The following is a 13,481-nucleotide window of genomic DNA, read 5'->3' as shown; positions in this document are numbered from 1 at the left end:
CAATTTGCACTTCGCGGAGGTGTGCTGCCTGCAAGAATCGAAACTTGCAGAGGTCTCCAATGCTACCTGGCGGGAAATAGGGGGTAGCAAACTGGATCAATTTGTTTTTGTTCCCGCGAATGGGACTGCAGGTGGAATTATTGTTGGGTGGAATGGGGCCCTTTTGGTGGGAAGCTACAGCATTACAGTTAAATTTTTTTCCATCAAGGGTAACTTTATCTGGCGTTGCACTTCGGTTTATGGACCAAATGCAAGGTCTCAGAAGCAATCGTTCTGGGAGGAGCTTAATAGCTGTGGTGGTGATCCACTGATCCCCTGGGTGATTTGTGGGGATTTTAACGCGATCTTCTCGGCTGAGGACAAACCTTCAGGAGTGCTAAACCAGGAGGATTTGCGGAGGGCAAATTGCTTCGTGCACAACTTGGGATTGTTTGAACCTCCCTCGATGGGGAGAAGATTTTCCTGGACTAGCGGACGAGAGGAGCCGATTTTGAAGTTAAGTTGGATCGCTTTCTTGGTGAACGGTGCGTAGGGCGATCGCTTTCTAGAGCCGACTCAAAAATAGCCTCCCTAGGCTTGGCTCGGACCATGTTCCAATCAGACTGGAAGGAGGTCTTCATTGTTCTACCCCTAGACCTTTTAGATTTGAGTTGGTCTGGTTTTCGGCTGAGGGATTCCATGGGCGGGTTCGCCAATGGTGGTTGGCTCCAGCCCTTAACGGTTGTGGTGCTTTTATCATGTCAAAAAAACTTTCTATGCTAAGGGAGTGCTTGCGTAAATGGGCCAAGTTTGAGTTCGGTTCCATCAAGCTCAAAAAGTTGGCTTTGCTCCACGATTTTGATGTTAGGAAAGAATCAAGGTGCCTTGCTTCATGCGAACTTCGCTGAGCATGATGCCTCTCTCTTCGTTGGCTACGTCATTCATAAGCTGGAAGAAATCTATTGGCCCAAACAAAGAGCTAGACTGCAATGGCTTAAAGAGGGGGACGGGAACACGAAGTTTTTCCATGCAGTGGCAAATGGGAAGAGGAATAGGAATTTCATTCCACGGATTGTTCATGATGGACAGACAGCTGAGGACCCTCACGCTATTGGCATGGCCTTCATTTCACGCTTCAAACAACAGTTTGGTCATAAGCGTGTAACAAGATTGAGGGTGGATTTTAGGAAGCTGTTGGCGCACAAATCGGATCGTTGACTTTATCTGTCACGGAAAGGCCTTTTGCTCGATGAGGTTAGGGGCAGCCGTATTTGAGCTCGGGAAGACAAGGCCCCAGGACCGAGATGGATTTCCGTTGAGGTTCTTCAAACAATTTTGGGATACTATCAAGTCTGACCTCTTTCAGCTCTGTGAGGACTTCTACTGGACGCGCTTAATCGGAAAGGATTAACTGGGCTAATATTGTGCTTTTACCAAAAGTGGATTCCCCTGAATCGACAGGAGATTACCGGCCGATTAGCTTGATCAACTCCACCTTGAAAATCATTTCCAAGTTGCTGGCGAACAGACTTAAAGGTGTCATGGAAGCACTAGTGGATTCAACCCAGTCCGCATTTTTGAAGGGCAGATGCATTCTTGATAACATTGCCGTGGCGGAGGAGTTGATTTTTAGTATTCATAAGCGTAGGCTCCCAGGGTATATTCTGAAAGTCGACTTTGCCAAGGCCTTTGATTTGGTCGATTGGGATTTTATGTTTGACCTACTGAAAGCTAGGGGTTTTGGAGATAGATGGTTGGGTTGGATCCGGAACATTTTGGTCACCTCTAAGGCGAACATTCTGGTTAATGGTGCTCCAAATGGTTATATTAGATATCAGAGAGGGTTAAGACAAGGGGACCCTCTATCACCTCTACTTTTGTTACTGGTCTCGATGTGCTCATCTCCATGTTCACTCATGCATCGACTTCCAAGATCCTGGTGTCGTCCAGCTGGGACTTCAGTCGCAGTAACTCTCCACTATCTCGATGATCCGCTCTGGGTCCTTACCACCGGGGGTTGGAGGACCTCGAGTGTGAAGCTAATCCTCTTGATTTTTGTCTGGTACTGAGCGGGCCTTGAAGCAAATTTCTCTAAAACCTGCTTTACTCGACGGGATGGAGTATCTGCCGATGGCTTCCGCGGCTCACGCTTAGTGCTCTACGGGCCTCCTCCCTATAACTTATCCGGTTTACTGGATTGAGACGCCGACCTCGCCGGCCCGGGGATCGGGAGGGACTTATTTTAATTTTATGAAAAAGAGACTCTCCTCGTGGAAAGTGAGACACCTCTCGCCGTCTTACTGCGTGAATTCAGGTTTACGGCCCTGCCAACTTACTGGATGTCCCTTTTTAGATTACCTAAGTGGGTGTCTAAAGCTTTAGATCGTATCAGGAGAGATTTTTTGTGGTCCGGCCCAGATATTGATCATCCAGGTTGTAAGGGCTGGTGAGGTGGAAAAACATTTGTCGCTCCCAGGATCAAGGTGGTTGGGGGCATCCCTAGACCGGATATTTTCAACCGATGCACTTTTTAGGTAAATGGTGGTGGAAGTTCGCAGTGAATACTAATTGGATTGGTTCGAGGTGATTCTCTTCAATTATGGGGACCAAGTTGGGAACATGTTTCCTAGACAGTCGGCAGAGATTTCCTTCTTTTGGAAGGGGGTCTCCGAGGTCTCCCATGCGCTTAGAGGATGTACCGGGTTTGATATCAACTCCGCGGGGAGACCTTCCGGAAGGACAAGTCGGCTAAATGGTCGGGCGCCTAGATCGTGTGGCGTAAATTTACTCACACGAACCAGAAATGGTTTGGTGTGGGATCCGAGGAGGTCATTTGGTCGACGACCTTTCTCTAGGAGCCCTGAGTGTGTGTTATCCGAGATAGGCTACAAAGATCCGAAGCGGGATGTTAGGGACACCTAAGCGGTGGAAGTGCGAGCGGCAAATGGAGCTTACTCTGATAACTCCTTTTACAAATTTCTAAATGATGCGGGTCATATCGTGCTCCTATATCAAAATTTTTGTTGGAAAAACAATTGTCCAGAAAGATCGACATTTTCAATTGGCTGGCTTGGCATAACAAGATTCTCACTCTTGATAATCTTGCACAAAGAGGCTGCAACAAGCTCCCTACTGCAACTTGCGTTTTGTGCCATTCGATATCTAGTCGGTTGACCACTTGTTCTTGAGCTCGTGCTTTTTGCTCGGTGCTCACGTAGGGGAATACTTTTAGTAGACTTTTGAATATCTGGCACCTCCTACGACCTGCGGCACATTTGGTGTTCGTGGAGGGTCGAGTTGCGACCTTCAGTAGGGTCCTAAAATAATCGACTTTCAGTTGTGAAAGCTTTGCTGTGGAATATCTGGATTGCTCGGAATGATTGCATTTTTAATTCTAACTGCCTGCCTGTGCATGCTTTGTACTTGAAGATTAATACGTATGCTCCTTTTCAGTGGTTTTGATGTTCTTCTATGCATGACTAAAAGCAAATCGGAGGAACCGCTGAGCAGTCGTACGAGTACGGAGTTTTTCGGAGCTGGTGGGAAATGATTGGGATGGCCGAGGAGGCACACGATACGCCCACGGGCTAGACTCTCTTTGATATTGCTAGGCTCCGAGGAGTGCCCGCTGTTCCTCTCGCTTAGATTTTTGGTCACGGTTTTTGTAGTATCACCTTTTGTAGTACACCTTTTCAGATCTTGTCAGCGTTATCTTAATATATCGCGGTTTATCACTACTTTTTCATAAAATAAATAAAATAAAATTCATATAACAGATACTACAGTGATTTTATCATGAGGTAAACCATATTCTTGTATAAAGAATAAAAACAAATTCAAACAAAAATAAAGAAAAACACAAATACATGCACAAGTGTATGTTATACTTGCAAAAGGCAATTATATATTCATGAGCCGGTTGAACAGTTTGTAATCATATATTCCACTTGGGAAAAAGCAATTGAAATCCAATAACAGATGCAAATCCCACTATGAACCCCAACCCTGTGAACATCCAAATCCATATCACATCAATGTCGAGCCCAGGGTATGCATTGTTGAAATTTGAAGAAGGCTCCACACTAGAATTAACACATTGCCTTGATAATTGGCTCCCGCACAGTCCTGGATTCCCTTCAAATGAATTACTCGAAAATGTGGAGAACTGGTTGCCATATGGTATTTTTCCAACTAAGTTATTATTCGAGAGATTCAAAAAAGACAGAAACGTGAGGGAGGTCAGAGAGTTAGGAATCTGTCCAGAGAGTTGGTTTCCTGAAAGGTCGAATGACTGCATCTCCATCAAATTCTCAAACATGGATGGAATTCGGCCATTGAAATCATTACCTGACATGTTCAGCGAAATGAGTGCCTTAAGGTTCCCTGATAGCTTCAGGCAGAGGCCCCTTCAAATTGGTTGTTCGACAGGTCAATAGCTGTGAAGATTGTCATAGTGTTTACTAGGTCCCTCTTAACACCTTTCAAAGCCACTGTAACCAAGTCCCAATAATCACTTGAATCAAACAAGCTATGATAACCACTTATGGATGAGAAAAACAACAAATGAAAAATTGGCGGTCAATCCTCCTCTAAATGCATTTTGTTATCCCCTGATGACTCATCATTGCCTTCATATTCTTGAAGCAGTCAGATGAGAGGGTGCCACTGAAGTTATTAGAAGAGATGTCTAAGATGTGCACCATTGCGAATGTATGATTGCCTTCACAATTGCCCCTAGTATTTCCGTAAGGTCCGTAGAATCCATTTTTCCTTTAGTACAAGAACTTTCAGTTCAGGAAGGGTTGCCCAACCAATATGGGAAAGAATCTACAAGATTATTGCTGCAAGGTCCAGAAACTCTAGCTTGTCACAATTGGCCAATGATCGAGGAACTTCCCTTCCAACTTGTTCCCGTGAGATTGATCTTTTGCAGAGCACACCTTGAACTGATTTGTTGAGGAATGGGCCCTTGAAATTGGTTACCTCGAGCTCTAAGAACTAGAAGTTCAGTAAGACTTCCATGAGGGCAAGCTGGTATTGAACCATTCAAATTGTTGTAGGAAAGATCAAGGATTCTGAGATTTGTTGCTGACAAATTGATGAGGGGACTTCTCCTGTGAGCCTATTGTTTGACAATGAGAAGAATATGGTGTTTTTTATGTAGTATGATATGTTGGAAGGGATGAAAGACGCAAAAGTGATTGTTTGAGTAGTCCACAATGAAGCTATTTGGCGGGGAAGGGAATTGGTCCGCTAAGCAAGTTAGAGTGGAGATCCAAAATGAAACCCGCACTCATTGTGACATAAGGTGGAGGTCCCTCAACAAAATGTAAATAAGTTGCATGGATAAATTCAAGTAGCAGATGTCCCCAATGCTCCAAATCCATTCAGGTATGGTGCCGCCAATTCTGTTATTTGAAAGGTTTAGGCATTCCATGTTGTTTTTATGCTTCAGAAAAGCTGGAATAGTGACTAGATTGCAAGATTGCAAATTCAACTCGTGCAAGGGAAGGAAAGAGAAGAGAAGAATCGCCAGTTCCGTCTGACACTGACAAGTTGTTGCTTTGATAGATCTAAGGATTTGAGATTCTGGAGGTTGCGAAACAAGTCCAGTTCAATTGTGCCAGTGAAGTTGTTTGAGGACAACTCAAGAAACTGGAGACCCAAGAGATCAAACATTGATTTTGGGATCTCCCTAGGAGATTATTGTTGCCCAAATCAACAACTTGTAACACAGAAGAGGCATTTGAGAACTCTTCCAGCTGCCCAGAGAAACTCGTTCTCACTTAGCTGCAACTCTTGCAATGCCGGGAAGAGTGAACAAAGATGCCGGATCGATCCAGAGAGAAAGTTCTCCTGTAAACTCAAGAGTAACAAGTTGGTTGAGCTGGCTGAAAGATTCAGGGATTGGACCCCTAGTCAGATTATTATTTGAGAGCAAAAATTTCAGAAATCCATATTCCACTGAGAACCACTGGTATCTCCTGTGAGATTATTATAAGAGAGATCCAACAGACCAACTGGCTTTAGATTCCGGAATGACCAAGGTATTGATCCTGAGAAATGACAACCACTAAGATCCAAATCTATCAATGACTCCAATTTCCTAAAGAATCCGGTAAACTACCAGAGAAATTCGTGGATGAAATTATCAAGCTCTCCAGAGTGCTATCTTTCAGGAAGTCCGGCAAATAACCTGAAAGCTCATCATTGTGTGATATATCAATATACTTCAAGTTCTTGAGTTGAAACACACACTTTTCGGGAAAAATCCCTGGAGTTTGCAGTTGAAGAGAGTAAGCACATTCAAAGAGTAGAAATCTTCAAAGAATTCAGGTACCTCAGAAGACAAATCATTGTCATCAAGACGAAGTAGAGAGAGATTCCGGAGCTTGACAAGGAACTGTCAATTGGTCCTGTGGAGTGAACAGCCCACAAGCTGAGAGCTTCAAGCTTTTGGAACAGATTCAGAGATGACACTACACCACTCTGTCCCATTTGCAGAGACATTGACACCATCCAAGTAGAGTTCAATCAAGTTTGAGAAACCTCCAATGAGCTCCCTGAGCTCCAATGGAGGTGATTCTGTGTTCCATCCTGACCAAGAGAAGTCCAAAAGATACCAGCTTTGAGGAGAGAGATGTCCATGGGTACTCGGTGGTCTATGACCCCGGAATTAGAGAGAGGTTAAGATGAGTGAGATTGCCAAGGTTTCTGATTTCAAGTAGAGGACTTTCGTCGAAATCGAATTGTGGGCAAGGTTGAGTCTTTTTGAAGCGAGGTGATGTTAAAGAGGAATGGCGTGATCTTGCCAGAGATATTTCGCTCGCTGAGGTCGAGAAAAACGACCAGACCGGAAGATTCTTCTGCAGGTGAGGCCTTCCCAGGTGCAGCAGTCTGTGCCGGTGAGCCAGGACAGGAGTGAAGTGGTTGCACACGAGAATAAAAAGCCTTTCTTGAGCTCGAGAAGATCGATACATTGGGAATGGGAAGTTATTTTACTGGAAAAGGACCTGAACCTCAAGAGGAAAGCAATGAAAAAGGAGGAAGAAGGTGATGGGGTTACGGTGGCCGGTACTCATTGAGGGTACTTATTAGGGCTCCGAAGCAATGATTTTGTGGTGAATGATACTATTTATAATAAGAAAAAAAGGTACAAAGAGTTCAGAGTCTTCAAAACATTGACTTCTCTTGTTGCTTGCCGTCCATGTGTTTAAGGCATTGCAAGTCAACAAGAAAATAAACTGATATTTTTGAGTTCTCACAAAAAAACGCTTTTCACGTGTTACAAATTCAATTGCAAATGAAAACACGTTTCTAGCCCAGGAGTGTGAGTGATGGTAGAAATTTTGTAAGTGATCCCATCACCAAAAATGAGTGGGCCCCATCACTTACCTCACTGAAAAATTATGCACGCGGCTCTGTGTTCCAAGGATTGTGCAAGTTCTTACATTCTTAACTACCCATGTAGGGGCTGCAATCCCAGCTGAGCCAAGCTTTGAAGTGTTCGAGCTTTGACTCGACTAGAATTAATCGCAAGCTCGAGCTCGATTTGAACCTAAATTTTTTTAACCCTCGAGCTCAGGCTCGAAAAACAATTCATTTATAATGTACAAGAGCCTAACTCGAGCTTGACTCGTTAATGCGCTCGGCTCAAGCTCAAGTTCTAGCTCAAAAAGGTCAATGAATCATAAGCTCGGCTCGAGTTCAAGCTCATTAAACCTAGAAAGTTTGAGATCGAGCTCTCAAATACATAACATTAATAAATTTATCCAATACAAACCAAAATGAATTTTAAAAATATATTTTGCTATAATATTTCAGTACAAGCAAAAATAACTTAGAACAAGTTACCAAGAAAAAAATTGTGAACAAATTCTGAGCAAACTCATTTAGCATATTTGTGAATAAGCTCGTGAGCAAACTCATTTGGTAGATTTGTGAGTAAGCTCGTTAGCAGGTTCCTGAACAAGCTTGTTTAGCAACCTCATTAGGAGGCTCGCGAGTCGTAACGAGCCAAGCAGTGTGTGGCTCGAGCACGACTTGATTAACTATTCAAGTTTAAAAGTTAATTATTGAATGAGCTTTTGTCGAGTTGAGCTTCAAGTAGCTTGCGAGCGGCTTGGTTCAATTGTAGCCCTAGACCCGTGCTCATAGTAATATATATATATATATATATATATATATATATATGCTCTATCTTTTCAAATTTATCATTTTAGCTCCTTACTTCAAATTGTAACTTTTATTCATGCTACTATTTTTAAATGAGAGCCATGTTAGTTTTTATAAACCCTAAATCCTAATCTTAAAAGAAGACTAATACAGACCCACTTAAAAATAATAAATAGACTAATCGTACGTTTGGATCAGTGAAATAGGAATGGGAATGAAAAATGGTAATGGTAATGGATGGTAATTTAGAATGAAAATCATGTTTTGATTAGTAGAAATTTTCATCAGAATAGGAAAAAAATGTTGTAAAATTACCATTTTGCCCTTAGTGCAAATGAATAATATTTTGAATATTATATATTTTTATTATTATCTTATATTAATTAAATAATTTATTTTTATTATGATTTAAATTACTTACTACAAATAACTATTATAAATATTTAGATATTATTTTCCATTTTAATAATTATAATTAAATATGTACGTTAAATAGTTCGTATTATTATTATTATTATTTATTTATTTTAAAAATTAGAATTAAATATATATGTTAAATATGTTGTAATTAAATATTATGGGAGAAGGGCATTAATGTCTTTTCCCTTTAATTCCCATCCATTACTCCCAAATTTGGGGTAATGGAGATTAGCCATCTATTGCTTTGACCAGGGCATCCATTTACATTCTTTACCTTCCCCAAACATGTGCTTCTCGAGATAGGTGTCTCATTTCCTATTCCTCGATAATCAAAACCCCCATCCAAAAGCGCATTTTAAAAAGTTAAATTTTAAAGTAAAAAGACTAAAAAGATAAATTTGTAAAACTAAAAATTATCTAGAGAATTAAAAGGTCAACAAGGGTCCATGTCAAGGATTACCAAGCCTCATAAAGATTCATTTGCCAAGAAATTTTTGAAACTTGTTTTTAAGAGTCTGGATTCAAAGAAGACCTTGCAACAGACCAAAAATCTTTGTAAAACTAAACTAATGTTCACATTAAGAAGAATTATGCACATTAATAAAATGCACCAAGAGAAGTCTTTTCTTTTAAGGAGGTTAAATATTGGATGAACTGATAAAGTGAATAAAGCACTGATTTGTTAAAATCGAAAAGAGTAGTACGTAGCGGTACGGATAAAACTGACAAGGCTACGACAGCTGATGCGTGACGAACGTGCGAACAAAGTTCGAGCAACGAAAGCTCCACCCAGAAGTGTGCGAACTGCGAGAAGTATGAACAACCGAGGAAAGAGCACACCAGCAGCACCCAAGAACATTAGCTCGCGATCTCTTCATCCGGTGACTCAAGAAACTCCAGAGACTCCTCATGGCAGGCGTATGAAGACTCTTTGCGCGCGCTGTGGCTCGCGAGGCAGCGACGATTTAAAAAGCATGTGAGGAAAGCTTTAATGATCGCGATGTATAAACAATTAATAAAACAATCATAAAAATTCTCCCATTACGCTCGAGCCAAATATTCCATTAAAGGCCCTGGATAAGCGTGTCGCGCTATCTTGTTGTCCCCCATCGAGCTGCTCCTGCAACATCGACCCAACAAGTCAATTAGGGATGGCTTCGAGGTCGATTAGAGCAAAAATCTGCTAAAGTGTTCCCAAAATTTGAGCGCAAAAAGGGCGGTGAATAGATGCTCACGTAGTTTCAATGTCCGTAAGCGTAGCAATGCAAAGACGAAGTAGGGAGTTTTATTACATTTTCGCTAAACTGCGGATTATCACAGTAAGAATTTTGTTATCCCAAGCTCAGCCAAGTACGCACCGCACTGACCTTTCTCGGGCAAAACCCCTTCCAAACGATTTTAGGACATATTATTACTTCTTCGCCTCCATCAATCAAAAATAGAAGGACTTATCTCAAACTGAAGCTAAACAATGAAATGAGACATGTTTGTTTGAAAAAATCAATTGCAATTTATAATGCAAACCTTGCGTCTTGATTTTTTTTATCTCACCCTACTTGAATTCACATCCATCTCTCACTAATGTTTGTGTTGTGACGATAAAAAGCTAAGTTTAATTAGCATAGATATCTAAGTGACTTCCACCATGGAATGGTAGACGTAAATCAAGAAGTAGAATACTAGCTACATGTTCTTAAGAAATGAATGCTAGCTTGTTTGCTCACTATCAAAAAATAAAAAATAAAAAATAAAAAACAATTCCTCACCTCCTGTTTAAGAATTGAGTGAGAACTTCACATGAACTTGAAAGAGTGAGCTATAACTGAAGCAATGTACAGAACTGTGATTTCAAGAATTGTATCACTCTATTTTTGTTTAGAGTCTAATGGCTTTGACCAATTTTTACTGTCTGAAACCTGCATAAACCGTTCCAGCAGGCAGCAGCCAAGTGGAAGGATATGAGCATGTTGTATAAATTATGGTCATACAAAAGATCTAGAGCGTTGTTAGAACTTGATTGCATTCCCAATTATTCAGAGATGTGCTAAATGTTTGTTTGAGATTGGCAAAGACTTTCCAGTCCTACTCTTAAAAGTTGGGATCATCTTGATATATATCAAATAGAAATACCTTTCTTGTGTTGCTTGCATTTCTTTCTATTTCAATGTTCAACCAACATGAGTCAATTGCTACCAGTTTCTGGGAAAGTATCACTCCTGTTACTTATGGCTTTACATAAAGAGAAAAACAGAAGTTTCTAACGACTTCAGAATCAGAAGTTATACCTCTAGTCATGCTCTTAAAAAGCCAGGGATCATCTCTGATGTTCAATTTTCCTGAAAGTTCCATGCATTTGTTGCCAGTCAGTAAGCTGATAATATCTGCTTTTCCCAGTTACTAACTACACATATATATGGTGGAAGTGCATCTGCAATCCAATAAATACAGAAAAATCCTAGCAATTTATATTCTCAAATACTACTCCTCCGTAATCAAGAATACTATCATATTGTGGATAAATGTCAGCATTGATATGTGTATATACTAATCACCAACCTCTATGAATGGTTTCAGGTAACAGATATATCAATACAAAAATTATAAATAGAAAAACATGGTTGGTGTCATGGAGAAAAAGAACATGCTAACTTGAGTTGCCAGTTAACATGTTTGCAGACAAATACAGAAAAAGACAGAAACTAATGATCTCTTGGCATAGAACTCTTTGTTCAATTATCAGAGGTATAATAGACATAAATGAAAAAACGGCAGGTGTAGTAGTAGCAAAATTTATGCCTCTATACTTGCCAATGCAAGGTATACTGTCAAGCAAATGCGAGGCGAATGTTGACCCTCACTTACTGTCATCCCTTGCAGAAGCAAAACACACATGTGTATCATGTTCTCGGTGACCAAACATAAGGGGATAGTCCTAGGGGATGATGATCTTCCAGTTTGACTGGCTACGATGACAGCAGTCCAAATGCCCCTATTATTGGGAAGGGCTTCTGGGTTCTCTCTCTCTCTGTTGGGTCCTTGTAGATATGGCCTTGGTGGTTCTCATTGCTGTAAATTTCTTCCATAATAAAACAATGTCGTTTCAAAGTCCTCGACCGAAAGCTTCTTACATCGCTCTGGTGTTTGGTTCTGCTGCCATGTCTGTACTTGCACTTTGGGCCTGAGATAACCATGTCTGTGCCTGCAGACCTCACCATTGCAGTTAAGAAATGTAATATGATAATTCTTAGAAGATGGTGCAACAAAAATGGTGCTCTTTTGTTGTAGAAGTTCCTTGAGATGATTGTACTCGATAAATTAATTCTAGAGGTGCTTAAAGTACTTGAGTTATTACTTCTCATTGTCCATAGAAGCGTTAATGAAGTTTCATTATATTCATTTAGCCAATGAAATGAACAGAACAGTGACTCAGGAAGGATTATATAATAATTCGACAGGTTGTTGTATTATTATATCATCTTTTGTACCATGTTCCTGGTGACCACACTGATGAGGGATAATATAATGTAATATCTGTTTATAGAATCAATTTCAAGTTATAATTCAATACTTATTATTGAAAATTGAGATAATCTTGTGTTCATCTCTTCCCTATTCTTTTTCTCCAATGTATTGAAAGATAAATGTGGTTGTCAACCACTAATTTGTTTCTTCTCAGCTGTTTCTTCCTTCTTGAAATCACATTCCAATGTTCAAAATTTTATCTACATTCAGATTCCAGAGTATAGTAGGCTGTAGTTGTTATTGGTGGGGTTCATGGGGGACTTGAACTTCCATGTTGTTTTCCTGAGGGTTTAATGACTATTATTTTTCCATGTTGAACTGGACTCATTGGACCTCTTCCTTGTTCAACTCATTCATAGAGCAACAAACAGATACAAACTCAACCTCAAAATTTTGGCTAATGGAAGCTTATGTTGAGTTCTGATTTCTAATTTGTTGAATGTTTAAATATCAGTGAGTCAACTCAATTGGCAAAGGATTTGTTCGTCTCACTTTGTTACTTCGGACGCGAATGTGTGGTAATACATTTGTAAATCAATGAATGGTATTATATATATATGTGTGTGTGTGTTTTGCAAAATCGTAACAATCAATATTTTTGAAATATAGCAAATCCTCGTCTGTAAACAAGAAAGATTTCATATAGAATAAATATTAACTGTGATATGTAGATGTTTATCATTCATCTCAATAAATGTGTTCAGATAACAGAGACCTGTACAAATAAAAGACTACTTTGATGTTGTTGGAGAATAAAGAAGCCAAACACATGGCCATCATGCATTCATTAGTAACTGAATCAAGTTGGCAATGAACATGGTTGTAGACAGGAAACAGAGAAAAACACAAAGTGATGATCTCTTGGCAGAAAACTCATATTTACAATTGGGTTGCCGGAGGACCAGCAAGACAAGGAGGAAATGACAATATTGCACACACGCTATTCAACAAATATCTGATTGAATACATACTAATTAAGAGTATGGTAACCGGAGATGAAGGCATACCTTGGCCTTTGAAATAGTTTCTTTGATTTGCAGCAGAAGGAATGCCCTCTTGTTTAGAAATGCAGGTCTTTATCTGTTCATGAGACCTCCTCTTGTACCACATTTTCCACTTGGGAAAGAACAATTGATAGATAATGACCGATGCAAATCCAACTCCATAACCCAATCCTGTGAACATCCAGAGACCAAATCTTGTCCACATCAAACTCTGTGGGTGCATTCGTAGAATTTGATGATGGCTCCACGCTAGTTGAATTAATGCAATCCCTTGATAATGGGTTCCCACACAGACCTGGATTCCCTTCAAATGATGAATTCAAGAATGTGGAGAACTAGTTTGCTTTGTGGTATTCTGCCCACCAAATTGTTGTTTGACAG

Source organism: Dioscorea cayenensis, chromosome 7 (genome assembly GCF_009730915.1).
Source record: "Dioscorea cayenensis subsp. rotundata cultivar TDr96_F1 chromosome 7, TDr96_F1_v2_PseudoChromosome.rev07_lg8_w22 25.fasta, whole genome shotgun sequence".
Taxonomy (NCBI): domain Eukaryota; kingdom Viridiplantae; phylum Streptophyta; class Magnoliopsida; order Dioscoreales; family Dioscoreaceae; genus Dioscorea; species Dioscorea cayenensis.
The sequence above is the reverse complement of the archived record's forward strand: the minus strand, read 5'-3'. Positions refer to the sequence as shown.